The sequence below is a fragment of the Neopelma chrysocephalum genome, unplaced genomic scaffold (assembly GCF_003984885.1).
Source record: "Neopelma chrysocephalum unplaced genomic scaffold, ASM398488v2 Primary Assembly neopelma1_43, whole genome shotgun sequence".
NCBI classification, from domain to species: Eukaryota; Metazoa; Chordata; class Aves; order Passeriformes; family Pipridae; genus Neopelma; species Neopelma chrysocephalum.
The window spans coordinates 15,837,331-15,859,986 of record NW_020897702.1 but is presented as its reverse complement, the minus strand read 5'-3'; the positions used below and the strand labels follow the sequence as shown (position 1 = coordinate 15,859,986).

General features: G+C 41.7%; 1 protein-coding gene across 9 annotated transcripts in view; it reads left to right on the top strand.

The window, feature by feature from the left end:
• The window catches only part of FAT3 (FAT atypical cadherin 3), a 405,538-nt gene that overhangs the window by 61,578 nt on the left and 321,304 nt on the right, over nucleotides 1-22,656 (top strand). For 6 of the 9 annotated variants that reach the window (XM_027677457.1, XM_027677455.1, XM_027677454.1 and 3 more), the window contains exon 1: nucleotides 8,384-8,766. The exons of 1 other annotated variant lie outside the window; for it this stretch is intronic. The gene's annotated coding sequence lies outside the window, so the exon portion shown is untranslated. Of the gene's footprint in view, nucleotides 1-1,715; nucleotides 1,791-8,383; nucleotides 8,767-9,063; nucleotides 9,200-22,656 lie in introns of those variants that run through there. 2 more of the 9 variants (XM_027677452.1, XM_027677453.1) reach the window with 2 other exon arrangements.

The window sequence follows — 22,656 nt, the reverse complement described above, 5'->3', positions numbered from 1 at the left end:
TGAGTAAAGCAGTCTGGCTCTTGATTACACAATTGCCTATCCTGGATTCCCTGTAATGAAATGTAAGCTGGCCCAGTCATAGTAAAACAGGAGGTGCTTTCTCTCCTATCTTATGATCTGTGCTATTCTCAGATCTACTGTTCTAATTTCTTTTAGGCTGCAATTCTGCCAGCCTTCTATTTCCTCCCCTCTCTCCTTGCTTGCTACCCTATTTTATTAGGCTTTTCTTTTGGCTGCACTTATGCTCGTATCCTGTTATAATTTCCATCGAAAGTAGTTAACATACATTGATACAGTGCTTTTTTTTGCACTGAAATAACACAATGCATTTTATTTATTTAAAGGGTTCTAAGTGCCTTTAGTGTCTAAGTGTTTGACAAACACATAAAAATACACAGAAGTCAAGCACTTAGCTGCCCTGAGAGGATGCGTTTCCCTCTGTCTCTGCCAGAAACATCCATAAACCCAATTACTTATGTACCACATAGTTTAGCAACAATTAAACTGAAGTCTTTGCTTTCTGTATGGTGAACCCTGACCTCTTGTCTCCATTATTTGCCACAACTTGAACTTCACAGGATGTGATGTGTCTTTACGCTGTCTTTTTCTGCCCTTGTTTTTGTGTAGTGCTGGATATTATGGTCTGCAGTTCTTCTCACTTTTATCACATTTTTACTAGGTTTACTGCCTTCATATGGGATGGGAGGTGGCTCAGTGCAAGTGACATGGATGTCCTTTGCTCTGACGTTTTATTCTGTGCAAAATATCAGGAACAATGTTAAGGAGCTATAAAATGCGGGTTTGGACTGCAATAACAGTGTATAAGCTGAAGACCCTAGCCTGAGTTTTGGAGTAGAGGTCACTGAGCTCTGACACACTTGGTTCATGGCACACGTGGTGGAGGTAGGGCTGCTCCTTGCTCTGTCCATTGAGTCTGTCCTGTAATGGGTGTCCAACACTGCTCTTGACCTTTCCACTTGCTGAGGAAGGATGGGTTCAGAATGACTTAGGAAAACGGTAACCATCTTCCCCAAGATGCAAGAAGGGCAACATTAATTTATTCACCCCTGCTCCTCTCCCCTCCTCCTTGTGTTGGTTTAGGGAGTTGAAGACATGATAGGAAAATGGATGAAGCTATACATTTTCATATCTTCTTAATATATTAATAATATGGAAACTATGGACAATGGATTCTTCTGAGCTTTGTTTTTTCATATTTGTTGGAGATAGTAAAGCAACAGAAGGTTTCCTTCGCAAACCTTCACAAACCTTCACATACCAACCTTGTGGGCTGAGTGTTGCCTTGAGAAATAGGCTGTACCTGCTGAGTTACCATCCTCCCTGCCTTTGGGATTTGAAACCCATGTTGATGAGTGCTGTTTAATCTCAGAATTACCAGAGAGCTGAGATATATATATATATATTATTGTGCCAGACATGGAGTCATCTACATTGAAAATAATTTTAAAGGGGAGACCTGATTCTTTATTATTTTGCCCTTTTACTTGTATGTTCCTCTCTTCTACCAATCCACCAAGATTAGACCATCCAAGTTGCCTTTTTCTAACAAGGTGCTGCATTTTTTCATCTGCTCACTTCCAGCTCCCTTTGCCAAACCCTCTAGCCGTGAAGCTGCTTTTGTGGAGCATCTCAATCTTCAGGACTCATTCCCACAGCTGGCACTTGGGTTTGATAAAGACATCAGCCCTGTGAGTTTTAACCTTCAGCAACCATGGCAACATGCCTTGCGTCCTTTGAAGAAGTAGTCCCGAGCACAAGTCACTTCAAAGGTAATGGATGTGAGCATCTGTGATGTGGCAGGGCTTTTCATTTGAACTGTTATTAGCATGTGTTGGAGGTATATATTCAAGCAAAGAGACACTTAAGATATATTCCATGTTGTATGCCAATATGCTATAGAAAGGCCTGATATATCAGGAACCAAAATTAGTGATGGAGAAACACCATCATATAATCTGGGTCTCTCTCTGTGAAATCACAGACCACTACATAGCAATTTACCTAGGTACTTGTAATGCTTTCAAGCATACTTATTTTCCCTCCCTACTATCGGAGCCCATGTTCTTTCTTCTTCAGTAGGCTTTTGCTGGTATGTTCTGACCAACACCACAGGCTCTTCTGGCTGTATTATGATATGGAGGTTGTAGCCAGGTGGGGGTTGGTCTCTTTTCCCAGGCAACTATCAGCAAGACAAGAGGGCATGGTCTCAAGTTGTGCCAAGGGAGGTTTAGGTTAGATATTAGAAATAATTTCTTTACAGAGAGGGTGATCAGACATTGGAATGGGCTGCCCAGGGAGGTGGTGGATTCTCCATCCCTGGAGATTTTTAAAAAGAGACTGGATGTGGCACTTAGTGCCATGGTCTAGTAACCACAGCAGTAGTGGATCAAGGGTTGGATTGATGATCTCGGAGGTCCCTTCCAACCCAGCTGATTCTATGATTCTAAGTCTCTCTCTGCCTTTGAGCCAGCTCCATCCCTAAGCTGCCAAGCCAGAACAATGGGGGAAGGTTTCTTTGCTGTAGAGGAGGAACCAAAACATGGTAACTGAGTCTACACTGGAAGAAGTGATTGGAGGTGTTGTGTAGAAAAACTGCTTGAGAAGAGTTGTCCTGTGTTCATGCTCAATGTGAGCAGGATCAGGGGTAGGGAATGAGACATACATCATGCAGCCCTAAACACGTGGTAGGCCATGTTGTGTCAAGCTGGCAGCAGCATCATCCCAGGCTGACCATGTACTCGACAGGGCCAGGCAGATGCCCTAGGAGCTGCACTGCACTACCTGCAGCTGCCTTGGAAACCACAACAAAGCACTTACATTTGAGTAGTATGAATTTCTTCCAACTTTTATTTTATTTTTATTTCAGTTCATTCTGGAAAGAGCTCCTTCCTCCCCAGTAAATTACAGATATTTCTAATGCTGCAGTCAGAAGCGTGAGAGGTGTCCCAGCTAGCTTTAACCAAGCTTGCCTGGGTGGTTGTGGCTGCCATGAAGCCATGGTAACAGATGCTTTATTATGATACGGTCAGTGGTCAGAGTCTCCTGTATCCTGATTAGATTTATGTGGTCTGTGCTGATATTTGTAGCTTCACTGATGTGAACACCAATGCTGTTCAGTCTAGTTTAAAATTAGTTTAGGTTAGCTTATCTGTCCTCCAGTCAGCTTTTGGGGATAGCATGCTGACCTTGCTAGTACAGAGCTAGAGCATCTCTGGTGGGAATGGTAAGAAACACTTATTGCTTTCTAAATTTTTGTTATATTTTGTAGCACCTTTCTCAGGAGGGTCTGTTTTGCACCCACTGAATAAAGACTTAAAAATGTGAAAATTAGATCCAACAAGATTGTTTGGTCATTTGAAATAAAGTGCCTTTAGAGTTCCTTGTCATCATGTGGATTTAAATGAGACTTTCCAAATCCCAGTTCACCAAAGCGTGGCTGCTTTGGCAGAGGGTACAGTGAGCCCCCCGTGCTTAGCTGGGGGTTATGGGCACCTTCTGAAGAGCTTAGGCATGGAAGGGGATGCAGTGGGTGCTGCAGCTCCATTTGGGTTTTGCTGGACCTCTGTGATGGATACCGCCGGGGAGGTAATCATCCAGTCCCCCAGAATGGTGACTGCACATTGCTGAAACCCAATTTTCAAATAGGAAATTGGCCTTTTATCTTTGGTACTTGCTACATAATGGTGCAGAGCAGCAGTCAGCTGAACCTCACCATTGGTTTACTGCTTGGTTGTAAATTGTAATTGGTTGACTAACCTTCTCTGATGTTAAGTGCCTTAAAAGGTTGTTTTTCCTTTATTTTAGTTTAGATTTAGTTTCTGGCTTTATGTGTTCTTTCTGTTTATTCTTCTAGTAAAATGTAATTAGAAATTAAAAAGAACAAAGTAAACCTCCAACCCTACTGATGTACATTAACATGAATCATCATCTCTTGAAAGTATGTGTAATCCAGAGCTCTGCAACCTGATATACATCCCCTTCATTTGGTAAATATTTAAAATATCTGCAGGCATTTTTTCACATTCTTGAGCAAAGACCACATTGCTGTGTGTTCACCCTTGTGTCTAAGTATTGATGTTTTGAAACGAAAGTATATTTAGTTAAATGTCTTTTTCTTTTTTAATTTTTAGGGTTTATTGTACTGTACGAAAATGAATATAAAGAAAGAGAGAAAAACCTACCAATTTATTTGCCTTTTACTAATCAAAAAGAGTATATTAGAAAGAAAGTGTAAGCAACTTTAAATAGTGCCAAAGGCTGTAGTCTTTGAGAACAGTTGAATTGGGAGGTTTATATAATGAACAGAGCTGATGATGTCTGTAATAAAGTGGATTAGCTTTTACAAATTCTGTTCCACCGTGTATCTTTACATAGCTTATCTCCCATGTTTGCAGTTTCAGTCATAGGTTCTTGGGGAGCACCCAGATAGATTATAATTCTCCAAAGTGTGTTGTAAATGCTGACACTTCCCAATAGTTTCTGAAGAAGAAAAGAAAAAATTTCGTAGCTTTTCCGCTGGGTTGTATGGTACTGCGCCATTAGCAATCATTAATTCCTGTGCTCAAATAGTAAATACTGACTTCTTACTCCTTTGGTAGAAACTCTTTATCTCTGATACATCTTTCCAACTTGGACTTCTGTTAGGTACTCCTTACAGCTTCTGTAGAGTTGCCTTTGATGAGAATAAAGCAAATTCTGAGAATAGTGCTTCTTCCTACAAATCGTTTTAAGCTAAATTTGTCCTGTTGTGTGGATTATGTTTTTGGAGTCATCAAGGCACCAGCTCTGATGGTGGCAGAAATGGTGGGCCCATGTGCTGAGTGATGCTGATCTCCAAGGACCATTTCTGTCAGGTAGGGTGTGCAAAGGGTGTCATGGGAGAGCAGGGTCTCCAGGCAGCACTGGCAGCTCACCAGGGCGTGTGTGCGTGGGACACTCTTTGTAGGAGCCTCTTGCCCAGATCAGGGCAGCAGCACATCCCTCTTTCCCTGCCTCCAGCAACAGCAGGGGTTGTTCTCTTGGCAATTAGGGGCTGGGACTTTCACGGTGGCATTCAAGATTTTCTATTTTAAGTAGATATTAACCAATAACTTGGTCTGATACTGGCACACTTGCTTATTTCGAGAAATGTTTTCTGTCCCTTTTTCTTCACCGATATGAGGTGTCCTTCCATGGAATTCCCCCACTGGCTTGAAATGTCCTGCCAAACTGGGACTTTAATTCTAATTGTCGAATGATCTTCAAACTATTTTTTAGTAAAATGATGTCAATTTTTATTTGGAATAAAACTTGTTAGTGTATACACATGCAGATTTCTTAAGCAGCACAGATGATTTTTAAATACCATGAACAGTGCTTTGATTCATACTTAAGAGTAGACTAGAATGGTGCTGAAAATTTTTTAAGGAACGAAGCTTGACTTTAAAAATATGTCAAATTCAGTTGATTGTGTTTGAAACAGTCTTTGCAAGTAACGGCCTTGAAAAGCCTGGAATCAGTTTCCTGCTATTCTCCAACACTTCTTGCATCTCCTTGGGGAGGCAGTTTAGGCTTTCAGTGTTCAAATCATCGTCTCCAAAATGGGGATAATAAAGATTTTCCTAGTGCCTAGGAGTGTTGAGATGACAGATCAGCTGATGGATCATTTATGGATTCCAAGAGCATTTATGTTCCCCTCTGCGGCTGTAAACCTCAACCTTTTCCAAAACGTAGCTACCCAGTGGGCCTCCATAGCCAGGATAGATTCAGTGGATTATGTTCTTATTATAGTGGTTTCCTATGTAAACAATTTGATTTCCAGGACAAGTGGTGTATGTACATGTTCATTCACTGCAATGAGATCCAAAACACTTGCCAAGTGCTTTGATCCCCTTGCCAAGAGAAGAGTTCTGTACAAGGTTGGGGCCACTTTTGGGGACACTTTAGCCAATTAGCATTGCCCCCTAATTTAGAGTAGGAGACTGAAAAGGGAATGTAATTTTGCCGACTCTGGACCATTAGGTTGGTATTATCAGCAATCTCTGCATCTTATTTCAAATCCAGTATGTTTGCCATGCTGTGGTGCTGGATCAGTAACAACTGTGAAGCATGACAATCTAAATAATTTTCTGTGATTTCCAGTGAAGGTTTTTTAATTTTCATCTCATTCAAATTGTCACCCAGCATTGCCTGCTTACTGCCATGTTAATTGGGGTACTTCTTCCCCGACTCTTTTTGCATGAAAAAAACATGCCAGCTAGATCATATTTGCGAAGTCAATAGATGTAAAGTACAGCATCTTCCTCACAGGTGCAAGTACATGAGCCTGGAATTACTGTAGTTCAAGAAGCATGACTTCATGTGCATAAGCAATATAGCTACACTCTTTTGGATCTTCCCATGTAAATAAACCTTTAGTTTGTGGTATCTGTTGGGGTAGTTGACCATTGCTTGGGTTTTCTGCATACCCCACGTTTATCTAACTGTGAAGGATGTTACTGGGCTTCATATAGAATTTGTGACAGTGTGGTATTTGGATCTACTGCTTGTAGTCACTAACAGGAATTTGGCCTGCTGCTGTTTTTTTTCCCTCTGCCAGCTAGCGGGAGAATCCTAACCTTAACATTATTTATTTGGAGGCTTTTTGAGTTAATTAATTTAATTCTTCACTGCCTTTGGTCACACGGTTTTATGAGTATTTTTAATTGATCTTATTTGTATGTAAATGCAATCTAACATTAATTTAACAAGATGGATTCAAGTCAGTGGTCAACCCAGCTGTTCAGTCAAGGATATTACTCAGTGCTGTTTATTGGGTTTAATTTGAAGATCATGGCCACCCCAGAAACAAAAAAGGGAAAGCAGCTACTGGTGGTGAAATCCTGTATTTGTAGGCAGTTTTAGTGATGGATATTATTAGCTTGGAATTGTACTGGCCACAGCAAATAAACAGGGCTTTCTTTTCTTTCCACTGACTTTTACAAATATGAAGGGAAATGTGGAAAGGGAAAAGGGAACTCTTAACTTGAGAATTTCAGACCAGTTGAATTTAAGCAAACCACCCACTTATTCTTAGATTAATGGCTTGCAGGCAGACTCTATCAGTTGTGGACTGTATTGTATTAATTTGCAATGGCAAGAGTTAATGCTAGTAATTGCTTTTCCTCTATGGAGAGAGCCTGTGGTAGATTGTTTTTACATGGCAATCTGTGATTGATAGATCAGGGAAAACAGGACCAAAGAAGGTTACTGCCTCCCAACCAGTTCCCCCTTCAAATTAAAATAATTTGCAATTTGTAGGATGCCTTGTAACACGTGCTTCAGGAATGAGGCAGTAAACACACTAGGCTGCATTCCCTTAAAGCAATGAACCTCTTACTGCCTTTCTTTCACCAAACCAAACAAGTTATGTTGTTGGGAGTCCATTGAAAACAAGTGTGCTGGCGAAACAGCCCCCAGACCCCTTCAGCAAACTTCCTTTACGGTCAGGCAGCGGACCTGATGAAAGAGCCCGTTTGTGAACATTTGGATTCCTTCCATTGATTTGTAAATCCACTTTAATAAAGTACTGCTGAAGCTAGTGAAATGAGCAATCGAGGGCTTCCGTTAAGTTTCTAACAAATATCTGATGCAGCTTGTATCACTGGTACTGGCACATGCTTTTGAAATTGTTTTTTTTCCTGCTGCGTTGGATCGTTTCGAGATTGGGGGAGTAGGGGAAGTAGGGGGAAAAATGCAGTCTCCATCAGCCACACATTACATGGCTGCTTTATTTTTCAGTGCTGCTAAAACTCCTCTTATTTAATATCGATCATACCAAGGAGCCAGCAAAGTATAGTGTTAATTGGGTCCACTGGAATTCCTGTCCCCTGGGAGAGAGAGCTTCCTAGGCAGGGAGGGCGGAGGGAAGGAGGGAGGGAGGGAGGGAAGGAGAGAGGCAGGCAGGGAGGAGGGGACCCACTGTGTGCCGCATAAAATGTAAGTGCTCTAGACATCAAGGCTTCTGCTTGCATCGCTGGGAAGCAGTCGCGGCGGTTCCCACCCGCCCCCCCTTTCAGAAATTAGCCAACTCTTTTTTATTTTATTTTTTTTTAGAGTCTGGCAGTTCTTCTTGAATTAACAGCTCCTTTCTTTTCTTTTTCCTTCCTCTTTCTTTTTTTTTCCCCTTTGCGGAGGGCTGTTTTTTTATTATTTGAATTGTTTTCCTCTCCTTTCTGCAAAGCTGCAAAAGCTCTGCTTTGAAAACTGCTGCCCCAGAGTGCAGTTGCTTAGCTGTCCTGTCAGCATTGTTCTAATGCTCATTCCATATGTATGTCACATAGGAGCAGTACCCTCCTCCTCTCCCTTCCCCCATCCATGCATTTGATTTTTTTTCCCTAAAGATTGAAATTTTTTTCTTATTTTTCCCAAGGAGCTTGCAAACAGGGAAATTCAAACTGAATGCTTCTCTGTTGTGGTTACTTATACAGCCAAGACCACATTTCTCTTAGAAAAAGTGTTTGCTCTGTTCCTTCTTTTCTCCACTCCCTCTTTCTTCCTATAAGCACAAAGGCTTTAAAAACTAAGATCTATAGTTCTTTTTGCTTTTTTTTGCGTTACCGTGACAGCATGTATCTCTATTGCTGAAGAATGAAGCAGGCAGGCTGGAGGTTTTTTATGTTCAGTGCTTTTGGGACCACTAAAAAGAAGTCCGCAGAGAAATACGTACAGCAACTGTGCCAACTGAGTTTCTCATCACTGTTAACTGTCACTTATTCTGACTAAAAGGTAAGGGATTCTTTAATATTTTTTTGAAGTCTTTGTGCATTGTTTGTGCATTGTCATTTGACATGTGCAACTCACTGGCTCAGGAGGGAGGTGGGTTGTGAAGATTTTTATGTTAAGGTAGTATAGGTCACCCAAGTAAAGCTCTTTGCATCCACAGGAGAAAAAAATCTTGTTTCTTGGAATTGTTTCCCTTTTCATCTCAAATGGTTCCCCCAGCTTAGCTCGCTACTGATTGAGACATAAAGCTGGGGCATTATCGCTGCTGCTTATCTTTTCTGGTCCTCTTTCTCTGCCTAGGAAGTACACGCACCCAGTTTGTGTGTGCGTGCGCATATGTGGGGTAAAGCATATCCCCTTTGCATAAGAAATACTTGGCAACATGCATATTCTCCTCTTTTACTGTGAATAAATGTCTTCAAGCACTCTTCACAAGGTAAGAATGCCTTAGTTCAGCACACTGCAGCTTATGCCTGTTTAAAATTATTACTTGGATTACAGTGCATACTGTGGAGAGTTATTAGTTTCCACAGAGACCAATTTAATTGGGGGGTATGTGTGCAGCGGTTCTGTTTTGTGCTTTCCATACACTGCTTAGGGGGGAGTATGAAATGTTATTTTCTTCTTAATTCTTGGAAAGGGTGAAGTTTACACTGTCTGTTAGGCAGAGCAAATGAAGTTATAGCTGAAATCGATTAAAGCTGTGGAGAAGCATAGCCTTACAAGGCTCTTCAACTTAGTCTGAGAGTCAGAAGATAGTTTATTAAAATATTTTTTGCGCTCCATTGTAATATGCAGAATTATAAGCAGAAAGGCATCTTCACCAAGCAGAAGTAGCAGAAAATGATGCCTGGACTGGATCATTATATTATTTATGTGTTAGAAACCTGTTTAATCCACAACCTTGGTGCGCTCTGCTTTTTTTGTGGGTGTGCTGGATACGTCTTGCAACAGCCTCTTAGTTCAAGAGGGCATTGTTTTATGAAATGTGTTAATGTGTTTCTGCTTTGCAGGCAGGAGAAGTGCTCTCTGTGACTGTCCTTTAGCTGTGACACAATCCGTTATTTGCTATTTTGGACAAAGCTGTTTTTTAGGGCTTGCTTTGCTTTCTTTTGCAGGTATTTGTGTTCTTACTTCTTAGCTGTTAGTTCTCTGCATAGAAAATGCATCTTAAGGGTGCTCATTTCTCATGCTTTGCAATGATCATTAGCTGAGACAGTTCAGCAACCTCATTTAATGGTATTGCTTTACCTGGAATGTTGCATTGCTTATTTGAATAACCAGGAATACCACCAAATATGTAATTACTTTTAAAACAGTCTAAAAATACAAAGTGAAAGAGAGAAAAGTCCTATCTGCAGGCATTAATTTCTTTCTTTACTGTAGCTCTTTGTAATGTCATTTCAAAATCAGATATTTCCTAATGCATGTTCTGTAATTCTATTTTCCCATGATTGTTGCTTTCTATTAGCACTGAGAAAACAGTCTTTTAGATAACAGGTTTTCATTGACATCCTTTTTATATTATAGAAAGGAAGAAGCAGTAATAAGTTAAATTGGCATCTGCTAATTATACTGAATACAGATTGTGAGCTCTTCAAGTCGTCCTTTGCCTTAATGCTGTTAGCATATTTTAGCACTGGCAACCAAAGGAAAGAAACTGGAATGTTCCTGCTTGGGTTTTTTTAGTGGGAAAAAAAAAGAAAAGATTACTTGTGAAGAAATGTGAAGTTTTGGGGTTTTTTAATGTTTGTATGCTTGTTGTGAACAGAAGAGCATCACGCACAGTTTCGTAGCACTTGGTAAAATTGAGATCCCTGAGAAACCGACCTGTCTGGTGATCACTAGAATATATTTTGAGCCTTGGAGATAAAACTGTTGTTGTCCAATATAAAAGTTTCAGCAGAAAAAAGTTTGAGTGTTTTGCAGCCACAACTACCTGATTTTTTTGGATCTCTGAGAAATAACTAAAAATACAACTGTGTTCTGAACTTAGCTGTGGTTCTTCATACTGTATGGCAATTTTGCTCACCTCATCTGAAAACTAGGAGTCTTGGGCTTCCAGGGAAGCAGAAAAGCTGCGCTTCTGCCCAGATGTGCTCAGTTCTGCCTTGTGCGTTTTCCCTGTGCAGCAGTATCTCTCCTTGGCCGTGGCACTGAGCCCGGTCTCTGAGAAAGAGCAGCCCAGGTTGGGATGGCTTTGCCAGGGGACACGCTCCATCCAGCCCTTGGCCGCTGGCAGCGGCAGTACGACACGGGAGCGGCGGCCGTGGGTCAGCCACTAGAGGGGAGGCGAGAGCTGCGTTATCCCAGTGTCTGACTCCACGGAGGGAGTACCCGGTACTGGGTTGTCTACACGGGGGTTTGCACTGAGCAGTGGATCTAGCCAACCCAATCTAGATCCTCAGGATGCTGGGAACATCCAGCAGTGCTTGCGTGGGGCATAGCGTGGGCTGATACAGGTGCTCTTCTCAAGGAACATCCAGCTTCTGGGGTGAATTGTGTCCTGAGACAAGTTTAGATGCAGCAGAAACGTGGCCCACGCTTTGTCTGTGCTGGGCAGGTCTGTGGTTTTCTGCATGTGGATCTGCCCAAGCACCACTGTGCACAACCTTCCTCTCACCTGGCTTAAGTCTGGAGAAAAGAGACTGAGGGGAGACCCTACAGAGTCTACAGCTTCCTCATGAGGGGAAGCGGAGGGCCAGGCACCAATCTCTCGTCTGTGGTGATCAGTAACAGGACCCGAGGGAATGGCCTCAAGTTGTGTCATGGGAAGTGTAGGTTGGATATTAGGAAGAGGTACTTCACACAGAGGGTGGTTGGGCGCTGGAACATGCTCCCCAGGGAAGTGGTCACAGCCTGACAGAGTTTCAAGAAATGTTTGGACAACTCTCTCAGGCACATGGTGTGGCTCTTGGTACTGTCCTGTGCAGGGCCAAGAGCTGGACTCAGTGATCCTTGTGAGTTCCTTCCAACTCAGAATATTAAATGATTCTATGATTTTTACCAGTAATGATGATTTGGCACATAGATTTACCATAAGTTGTTTCATTCTTCTGTAGAGGATAGGTATCTTGAACTTAAAGCATTGCTCTGCTTGATGGGAATGAGCACACTGGGAAATGGCCTGTGTGGAGAGGTGCAGGGCTGAGTGGAAATAGGAGAGCTTCCAACCAGTGAGACCTCCAGGTCAAGGTGAGGTTTTTTAGGGATGGATGGGCAGTGCAGGAACTGTGTGCTTCGCATATTGCTGTGGTGTGTCATGGCAGTGCTGTACCTCCTGTCTTCATATGAGCCTAATCTTGCTAAAAGTCGTGTCAGAGTCTTTTTAATAAGACATTATGATTTTGGCTTTAATTTGGGGTTTTCTTGCTCTCTTACTCACATGTGTGAAATGCAAAGCGTATTTAATGAGTGAATACTTCAAATGCTTCCAAATTAATTAAAAACAGTTCCACATCTGGAATAAATCCAGTACCTTTCATGGATGGCTTCAACTTCACGGTTTTTCTCTCTTGTGAGAAGCCCTGTGAATATTCCCTTGCAGATGCTTGTGAAAGCTGGAGTAGCAGAATCCAGGCGTATTTTACAAAAGAAAGAGATCTGAAACCCACAGAGATCAATGGGATCTTGGCCTTTATTCCGCAGACTTTGGATAAGACCTTAAAATATATATATATATATATAAATATACAATATGATAGGTCTGTGCACGGTCAGGTATTTTCAGGGTACCCTGTCATGAAGGTAACTGTGCAGGTCTTGATTAAAATTTGTTGTTTTTTGTGGTTCAACTGCTGTTTAAATTCATGTGGATTCAGTGGGGCTTGAATTAGGCACCACAAACAAAAAAAGTGTTTTTATAATGAGGGTTTTTTTTCTTCTGCCTCCTCTGTTCCCAGAAATAAAAAAATGATCTGGTTTTTTGCTATGGGAATGTTGTGATTTAAACTGACACAACTAAGTGACCTAAAGATAGGCTTATTGCTTAGATAAAAAATGCAGGGTTGGGTTGTTTGAACTGCATTAGCATCAGAATAAGAAATGGCAGGGCTAGTTGGCTGAGGTGGCCCTGCAGAACTGGGGAGGGTTGTTCTCTGGAAAGCCTCTGAGCTGGGAATTCTTTTCTAAGCCATAAATAAATAAATCTGTGTCCCGAACACTTAATGAATACAGAAGTCTGGGCAACTTTAGGCTGTTGGGGATATTTTACAAACCCACATGATGCTTTTTTTGTTAGTATTGTCGATTTCCATTTCCCCCCCTAATATTTCCATTTCAAGGTGAGGGTTTTCTTCTACTTGCTTTATTTATGCTGAAGGTGCTGAGGATAATGTTTTTGCTAGCACTTTGCTGTAAAACCGCTGTTGTGTTGCACCAAAATACTGCCTCTGAAACTTCGGATCTTGAAGCTACAGATTGGGATTGCAGGCAGTTTAGTTCTTCAAGTACCTTGTCTTTGGAGTTGTCCCTTGGCTGCTTGGGCTGGATCCTCTGAGGATTCCAATAAAATTATCTTGCAGGGATCCTACTGTGAATGCATATACAGCTTTTCCGGGGGATTTCAGTGTGTTTTACAGACCACAACTAATTGAACCTCATGACATTCATGGCAGGCAGATATGCATGAACCACAGTAAGTAAGCTAAAACAGAAAGAGGTGAAGAGCTCAAGTTTCCCGTGGTAGTGAACAGTGACGTTCCTGTCGGATTGAGCTATAGATGCCATGAACCTGTGAAAATGAGGCTGCTAGTGAGTTGACTGGAAAAGCTACTCTTTTGGTAGTAAATTTTGTGGAGGGAGTTAATATTCGCAGTTTTGCGTCCAGCACCAGCCGATTAGAAATCGAATTAGTTCAAAACCCCCTCAACATTTCCTTATGAGTCTGCATAAGCAGCATCATCTTGGGAAGTTATTGAAATGTCCCCTTGCCCTTCTAGACTGGACTTTTCTGAATTAACCTACCTTAGTTGGAATTATAACTTTTTGAGTATCATTTTGCATTAAGCAGAAAGTGTCTGACAAAAGTGCACGAGCTCTTACAATACTGGCAGGTTTTGACCACTACTGGGTTCTGACTTCACTGGTGTAGTTTTCTAGTAATTGTATCTCTGTTAGGCTTTTGGGAGGGGAATGATACGCTTAAGATTACTGTTGTCATGGCTGTTGGTCATAAGCAAAATACAAAACCAGTGCTGATAAAGTGAATGATGAGCTGGCCATACAGTAAAATGGAGTGGAAATGAGAAAGTTCACTCGCTTACCTGCTTTGAGTGCACGATTGCTTCAAGTGCAAGAGTACAAGACAATGCCTTTAGAAAATAAAGGTTTTAGCCAGTTTGGTAACTCATTTATGAAACTATAGAGGGTGTTCAGAGAAAGCAATCTAAAGAGAGATCTATGGGACCATCATATAATTATGGTGCTATAAACCAGATTTGCAGGTGTACCGATACATCGCAGATATTCCCGTTAAGGCGTGCTGTACAACTGGGATATACTGAAAAGACAGAGAGAAAAGGAGTAGTGAGAGAAAGCTATGGCCCTAATTTCTATGGCCTTCTAAGAAAACATTTTAGGCATAGAAGCAAGTTAAAAAGGTTAATTGGGCAGGATCAATTATTGTGTTGTGTGAAAGTGAGCTTTGGAGCTTAAGAGAAAGCAGCAGACAAAGCAGTGAGGTGTTCCAGGAGATAAAGCTGTTTGTGGTGTTGAAAAATGAGGATCATCCCCACACAATCTGGAAGAGAGGAGGTGTAAGAAAAGTGATGGAATTTACTGAAAATGTGAATGTTCTTTCAGTGATACAAGACCCCCCAAAGCAATGTGGGTGGAAAGAGGAGGGCAGACAAGTTGCCTTTAGATCTTACAGAAACATTAATGGCTACAGCAGGAAAGGAGTAAAGTTTGTGAAAACTGAAGAGACAAGGCACAAAAGAGGAGGCAACGTGAAGATGATGGAGCCTTTTTTACCAAATCAGCATACCTGAAAGCATTCAAGATAGCAACAGAGTTCTATGACTGTGTGTGTCATCAGGCAAGAGCTGGCAGTCAGGTTATTCTAGTACTCGGCTGTCTTTGCCCGAGGCCACACTGGAAATACTGTGTGTAGCTCAGGCTATCTACTTATATAAAGGGTGTTACAGTCATGGAAAAGAATGAGCCAAAAGGAATGTAAAGGTCACAAAGATTACAGGGGCATCTGAAGAAGCAGGGATGTTGAGGTATGTGCTCCTATAAACTGTCACACATACTGGAAGGGAGGAATACCAAAGTTCATCCTGATGACATCCACATGACAGAGTGGCTGAACCTGCTGGAACTGCTTTATATTCAGTTGGAGGGAATTGACTGCAACAGAAATCAGGAGAATAATTGAATGCTTGCTGAAATTGAGCCTAAAACCCAGGGGTTTGGCACAATGATTTAAGTGCTAACACCAAAAAGCAGGAGTTAATTTTGCATCAGCTTCCTTGCTATAGACCTGCTTGTCTTCCTAGGAAACATCCCTGACTATGAGCTGTTGATATTGAAGCACAAGTATTAATTTTTGAATTAATTTTAATAATGTGGGCATGAGTCAGTATGCATCAGTGCCAGTGAAATGGATTTCAGACCAACAGGCTCTGGAGAAGAACACAGTTTCAGTATTTCTCTTATTGCACATTTAAGTGCAATTTGCAGAGAAGTTGGAACAAAGGACAGCATCTCTGCTTCATTTGTGACTGGTTATGCAGTTTAATTAATGCCCACCATTACTGAACAACTCCCATGAAGGTGAATCCGGCCTTAGAGAAATTTCCAACTCTGCAGAGGAACTCTGTAACTAGATGCTGAGAAGGGGCTGTTCATACACAGCAAACAAAAGGGCCCTTTGTGTGAAAGTAGCTTGTTAGCTTTTTGTTTTTAAGCTGTAGCATGTCTAAGTGATCAGGGTGTCACACACTAATAAACTAGCCAGTCCCTCTGGAATAGAGATTCTCGGTGGTGATTTAGAAGGTGCATTTATACAGTAGTCTCCAATTTCATTACTACGCTGTTTCCTTGGATACTGAACATTTTGCATATAATTACAAAAGGGATGTTAACAATGCTTTGCGGTTCTAATGTTTTTAATAAAAGTTTTTCATATTACTCTCTTTTTCCTTTAATATTTTATATCAGAGAGGAAGAACAAAAGGAAATGATTCTTGTCGACTAATTTGCACAACTTCTTTTGAGCCAAGAACAGGTTTTATTTCTTAAAGTGTGGAAATCCTCCGTGCTATTTTGGGAATTATGTCACTGAATGGGTTGTAAATAGGAATTGAAGTGCTACTATTCATTGTAACATCAAATTCACACTTTGGGAACAATCTTACAATAGTAAAGAAAAAGCTGTTTGAATGCTGGGCAGTAAACAAAATTTGTTATGGGTGTGAAAGCATTTAAATACTTCATGTGCCTATTTAGGACTTGGGTATTTTGATAGTGTTCAGTATGTTTCTGTGAGGTACTTTCTGCTCTTTACACACCATCTTGGTTGCCTCAACTCCGGCTGTTGTTTAACAAACAGTTTGAGCTGCCATGGACATGGAAAGGATCCCTCCTGCCTGCCCCAGGCACCCGTTCCCATCTCCCTCCCTCCCTTTTGTTCACAGGCATATTTGCAATAGGCCAGCTCAATCCACACTCAGAACAAAATAAACAAAAAACTAAAAATGAAAAAAAAGGAAAAGCCAAAAAAGCCCAACAAACAAAGACAGGAAAAAAGGGGAGGGTTGAGCCTAGGACAGCTGCTTTGGTGGCCACGGTGGCTTATTGTGCCGTAAAGTGATCACCAAGCTGTGGTATGAAAGGATTATGCCTGAATATATTTTGGTTTAGTTGTGCAGAGTGTCTGTAACTCTTGGAAAGAAGCTGGTAGGAGCATCAAGCTGTGGTGCCCAGCAATGCACCGTATGCTGTGGCCCTTCGCTGATCCTGCATGAGAGTGTAAAGCTCTGTGTGTGTTACCTCCATGGCTTTCAGCACATCTGCTTCTTCCACTTTTTGCAGAGGATGCTTTTATATGCAGTTGAGGAATGTCTGTTTGGGAGCAATATTTTTGCACGTCAAAAAAAGAATTAATGCTTTCGTGTTCTTTGAGACCTCACTGGACCTTGGGATATCCCCTAGAAACACAGCAACAAGGATTTAAACTCTGAAATGTCTGTATCTGTCACAGGCTGTGTAGTTACATGATGTATGAGGGCAGCTGAGCATGATGAAATGGGCTGTATGTGTGTGTGTGTATACCCCCACTCACACTAGAAGTGTGCTCACTTACTGGAAGCTGTTTCTAGGTTCAAAATGTTGTTAGTTTTTTTAGTGCTAAAACAACTACTTTATATTCCTATTCACGCTTTTACTTCAGAGAAACAATATATTGTATAGTTCATTTAATAAAATAAAAGCATTTTTCCAAAAGCCACAGAATACAGAATTTAATACAGTAGCATTTGAAGATAAATTCTAGGGATGCATGTGAGATGGCTCTTTTACAATATACTCAGTTTTATTGCAGTCCTCACGGTGGCTTTCATATGCCAAAAGCTATTGGCAGTCTTTTCTTATCAAAGCTGTATAGAACTGTATTATATACACAGACATTTTGTCCTTATCCATAATAGTTTCACAAGTGAGGCATGCTTCTTTTTCCCCCTTTCTCTGTGGATTTGTAATATTGCTACGTTGGCTTTAGTAAGCTGATGCATTGCTATTTTTTAACTCTTACTCTTTTTTTCACTGTATATTTTCATCTTAAAAGTACATAGGAAACAGGAAAAGTTATTCCTGATGATTTCAATCTTTGGCATGATGCTTTCTGAAACAACAATTTATTTTTTTTTTTACCTTTCTGGAGATTTGCAGGGGTCAGGTTGAAATGGCAACTGACTTTCAATCAGTTCATGGTCGAGCGTGAGGAAGAGCTGTATGCAAATAGTACCTTGCTATGTGAAACTTCATTTTCAACTGAGGTCAAATTCAGCAGCAACGAGCCTCACTAGTCATGAGCTAAGAGTTGGTATTTAGGCTGGAGTCCTTTTTATTTTAGCTGAGCAGCTTTCCCCTTCTCTTGTCAGAATAAAAAGGGTAAGAAAACGGTGAGCATGTGGCTAGGAGCCATATGGCATTAGTTTGCTTCTGCAGGATGCTCTAAGAGGGAACATCCACGTGCCTTTGCCTGGGGCAGCTCCTGGGAGCTGCACATCATCACGGCATGTTTGCCACAAGGCAGAAGCGATGGAGCACTTTGGCACAGCCACACCTGGGTTTTGAGATCTGATGGGATGGTATGGGGTTGCCAGCACTGCTTCTTCCCCTCCTGGGGTACAAACAGAAGATGTAGAGCCAGTGACTTTCTGTGTTTCGAGGACAAGCGATCTGCTCCATTTATTGGCAAATGCTAGGTTGGATGTTCAGCATCGTGTGATGTGAGGTGGCCACCTTGCCAGCAACTTCTCTGCTTGTCAAAGTGTGTAAGGGACAGGGTGGCTCCATTAGGAAGATTTACTCATTGAGTCTGTAGGGAGTTGGGGTGGCACCACCACAGTGTGGGCTCCCAGCAGGCAGGGAGAAGTCCAGACCAAGGAGACTGGCAGCAAACTGATGTCAAGGAGGTAGATGTGATGAATGCGTGGTCACAGGGCCTGGGCATGACCCTGCCTTGCATGTTTCAGTGATTTACCCAAACAAGTGTTGACGTGCATGTGGTTTCTGCCCAGGATTTGAGAGTGCAGGCTTTGCAACTTGACCTTTTGCTGCAGATGATCCTGACTTTAGGAGATGGAGAAGGGTGAGGCATTAAGATGCGGCTGTTCTTTCTAGTGGCTGCCATTGTCAACAACATAATGGAGTCATAACACTTGTTGTTAGTGTAGTCTTTGCTGTTATCATTATTATTATTATTATTATTATTATTATTATTATTATTATTACCTCTGCCTTACTGGTCTCCATTTCATGATTACTGTCCAATTAACTTTCCAAGATCTAGATGTAATTTTGAAGAACCCAAACTCCTGACCTGTGAATAAATGATGAATTTTAAATGGTAACCACTACAGTGATGTTTAGAAACAGGATTGTATGACCCTCTGTTCTAGAAATTTAGACCAATAATGCTGGTGAGTATTGCTTTGTAGGGAAATATTTCTGCCTTAGATTGTATAGATACTAAGGGCAGCATAGCAAGGCAGTGAGAGCTGTCAGCTGGAGTGTGTGTGGGGGGCATCTGCTATGTAACCTGGAGCTAGGGGCTTGAGATGCTGTACCTGTTTCCAAATCTGGACATGGGCTGTGTCTGCACTTACCTGACCTTCAAGTATGCACGAAATCAGGAGCCTTGAGGGCAGCTCTGTCAGGAAAGGTGGAGGCCCATTGCTGTTGAAGCCTTTCTAACAGCCAGTGGGTGTGGGTGCTTTAGAGAACTCCAGTACCCATAAGGATTTCAGGAGGTGGATAGCAGACTGCCATGGAGCTGTTCCTGCTTCCCAGTGTTGCTGGTGGTAAGGCATTCCATGAAGCCTGGGATGTTGTGCTTATTTAAAGCGCCTTTCATGGAGAAAGGGCAGACTGTAGCTCTGTGAGGCTGTTTCCCCTGGTTTTCCGTGCAGGGCTCCTGTAGATATTTGAGATACATGCTTCTCCTGAGGGAAGCATGGAGCTCTGTTAGCAAAGAGACCTGAAAGAAAATTCAGCTTTCTTCTTCTTTTTTTAATTTTGTATGATTTTGACTTATGAAACTGGCTCATAAATGAATGTATACTCTTTCTGAGGTTCTGCCTCTAATGCCAAATATTTTAAAGGCACTTTTCCAAGGTGAATATCAAAACTCTGTATTAGGAGATACCTCATTTAATCTAGCATATGCTGATTGCCATGAAGATATTTTCAACAGATATTCTGCCATAGTGTCTGTTATTCTTCAGGACATAAAATAACTGCTGGACTGTAGATGACTGTGTGAGTAACTGGCGGCTTATGGGTAACCTCTTTTCTGGCACAGAAATAATGGGTTGTTTGTTCCTCCAGTTGAAGTCCTGATGTGTTTTGATGTTTCTGATTTACATTTTTAGCACTGTTCCTGATACCATTCAGTGTTCTGGGAACGGTCTTTAAACTTGGTGTTTATTTTGGAGCACTGGTTTTCCAGCAAACAAATATGTGATTAGCAATTAATGGTTTTGCTATAAATAAACAAAAACGAACAGTTCAACTTTAAATAGTGATCTCTGCTCTGTGGAGCTTTTAATTGGATTGTGCTTGCAAAGTTGAACCTTTCCAAACACACAACAGGCTTTGAGGGACTCCCAGCTGCAGTGACTGAACTGGCCGAGTTGGAAAGCTGAAGCTGTGGTGGTTTGCGTTAATGTATGGGTAGCTAAAAAGTGGTTATCATCTCGAATATCTGTGCATGAGTGGAACATTGGAGGGGGGAAGAATTGTGGTTTCAGTATGGGTAGCATGTTTGAATGTGGGGGGAGTTTCAGCATGCGGAAGATTTCCAGTGCTGTACCTTTCCCTTGGCAGCTGCTTGCTGGGGTGTGGGTAAGTGGTAGAGGTGGCACCAGACATGGTACCAGAGGTTCCTCCATACAGCCAAGGCAGATCTGTCTCTCTGAGTGCCACAAGCACTCCCTTGTGTGCACTGAAAATAGCACTGAAATAGCACTGAAAATCCAAATAATTGGATTTAGCACCTTGTATGAATTTGGGTATTTCTAATGTGGATAGCGGTCCAAGGCCAGCTTTGTTGGAGAGCTTTCCTCCTTGCAGTGATTGGCCCTTAACAGATGGGCTGGAAAGGAAATTTCTGGGTTTCTGTCAGAACTGCTAGGTTTAAAACTGACTCCATCTACTTTTTTGTTTCCCACATGATGTCTGCAGTGTGTATTCCACTTATCTTAGAGAACGTGAGATTTATTTGAACTGATGTAGCTGTGTGTTGCTTCTTACTTAGGTTAACCAACTACTTTGGCCTGAACTGGATGTAATTTTAAAAAGTAATGGCAATAGCCCTTTCTCTAAACACTGCCTGTTTGAACAAATGACAACCTTTCTGGCTTTTTTGCAGGAAAATTTGGAAAGCAGCAACTATTTATCAATTATCCTTTTGGGTTTTTGTTTGTTTCTTTTTTTTTTTTAATGAACACTTGTGGGCTTACAGTTCGTCCAAGTTTTCAGAGGCTCCTTCATCAGAGAGCCATCGGGAAGCAGTTTTTGGGGAGCTGGCTTTCAGAAAGGTGGTTGCTCTGCAGTGCCTAGAAGTCAGGCCCACATAGATGTGTATGATTGGTTGTAGACAACTCCAGCGTGTTGATCCAGAAGCAGCTCCATGTTATGCCTGCAACACAGCAGCAAGTGCCAGCACCCTGCAGATTCCTGCCCCATTGAAAGAAAAATGTTCACTGCTAAATCTAGGTTTTGTTCTCAAATCTCAAGCTTGTTGAGAATCTCAATCAAAATATTTGCTCCTTGCACTTCCATCATGATCACTGTCTATTGCTGTATGTCACAGCTCTCTTGAAGAGAAATACCATTGCAAAACCAATAATACAGTTCCTAGCCTTAAGAAAGAATTTTTTCTTTCTTTCTTCCCCTCTAGAATAATAAGATTTAGGTATTTCTCAAATGGTTGTTCTGTTTAATTGTGGGTTCTGTTTTGTTTTTTTCTTAATGGCACCTGGATACATCCGTATGTCTTTTTTGGCATGGAGTAAAATACTTTATCCCACAGTCCCTCTGTAAAGTCTTTACTGGGCTGTCATTATTTTGATTTGGCATCTCGTAATCATAGAATCATGGAATGGTTTGGGTTGGAAGGGACCTTTAAATATAATCTAGTCCAATTTGACAGTCTTTTCCCCTAATCTTCATTTTATGTTGTGTGTTTTACATGGAGCTGTCAACTGCAAAGACGCTTATGTATATTTTCAATCACCCTCCATTTGCCCATATATTTGCCTAGACTTGAACATACATAAAGGTCTGGACCATTTGAGCTGCCCTACCTCCATACACTGAGTTCTGAGGAAGATATATAGTATTTTTTTCCTCTGAGAATAACAGCTTACTGCAGTCCTTATACCTACATACCTATTATGGCACTGGAAACAGTAGTTGTAAATCTCATAGACTTCTTTCTTGCTATAAACTATATCCAGATAGTTTATATAAGCCTATGCAAGCTGTCAGAAGGAGTATGTGCAGTATCCCAAACACAGAGCAGACTGGAGGCAGCAACTGGCAGAGGCTGGGACTAGCAGGAGTGAGTTTGCAGGAAAACAGCCATGGAAGAGAGTGCAGGGTGGGAACTGAGCCTTGTGTGGGAAATGTGGAAGATGCTTATTTGGCTGCAGGGGCGTCACATTCACATTGGTGCTGCACTGCAGCTCTCAAAGTGTTTATTTAAATTGCCGTGTTTCACCAGGTATTGTAAGAAGTTGAGATTCAGATTGCTCTAGGGTTTCGCACAAAAGACTCTCTGGTCTCAATTGTATTTATTACTTGCATTACAGTAAGGGGAAAGTTTGCAAAGAACCCAGTTGAGTCACTGCTCAAGTCCCACTGTATGCAGTTGGAAAGTACTCCATGGCAGGCTGTGGTCCTGCTCCTGGGTCCTTAGCAGCCTCTGGATGTATGAGCAGAGCTCTTGCCCCTGAGGATCAGAGGTGCAGCTCGGTAAAGAACTGGCTGTTTGCAGGGGATCAAAATTGATGTGTGGTGAAGGGAGAACTGGGGAAAGACCCGCAGTGAGAGGAATGGGACTCACCAGTGCTGTATTTTTGATGTTGACATTGCACCTTGAAAGGGCTTTCAAGCCAGGGCGCCTTGGATTTATGAGTGAAACATTAGGGGAAAAAAAGAAGG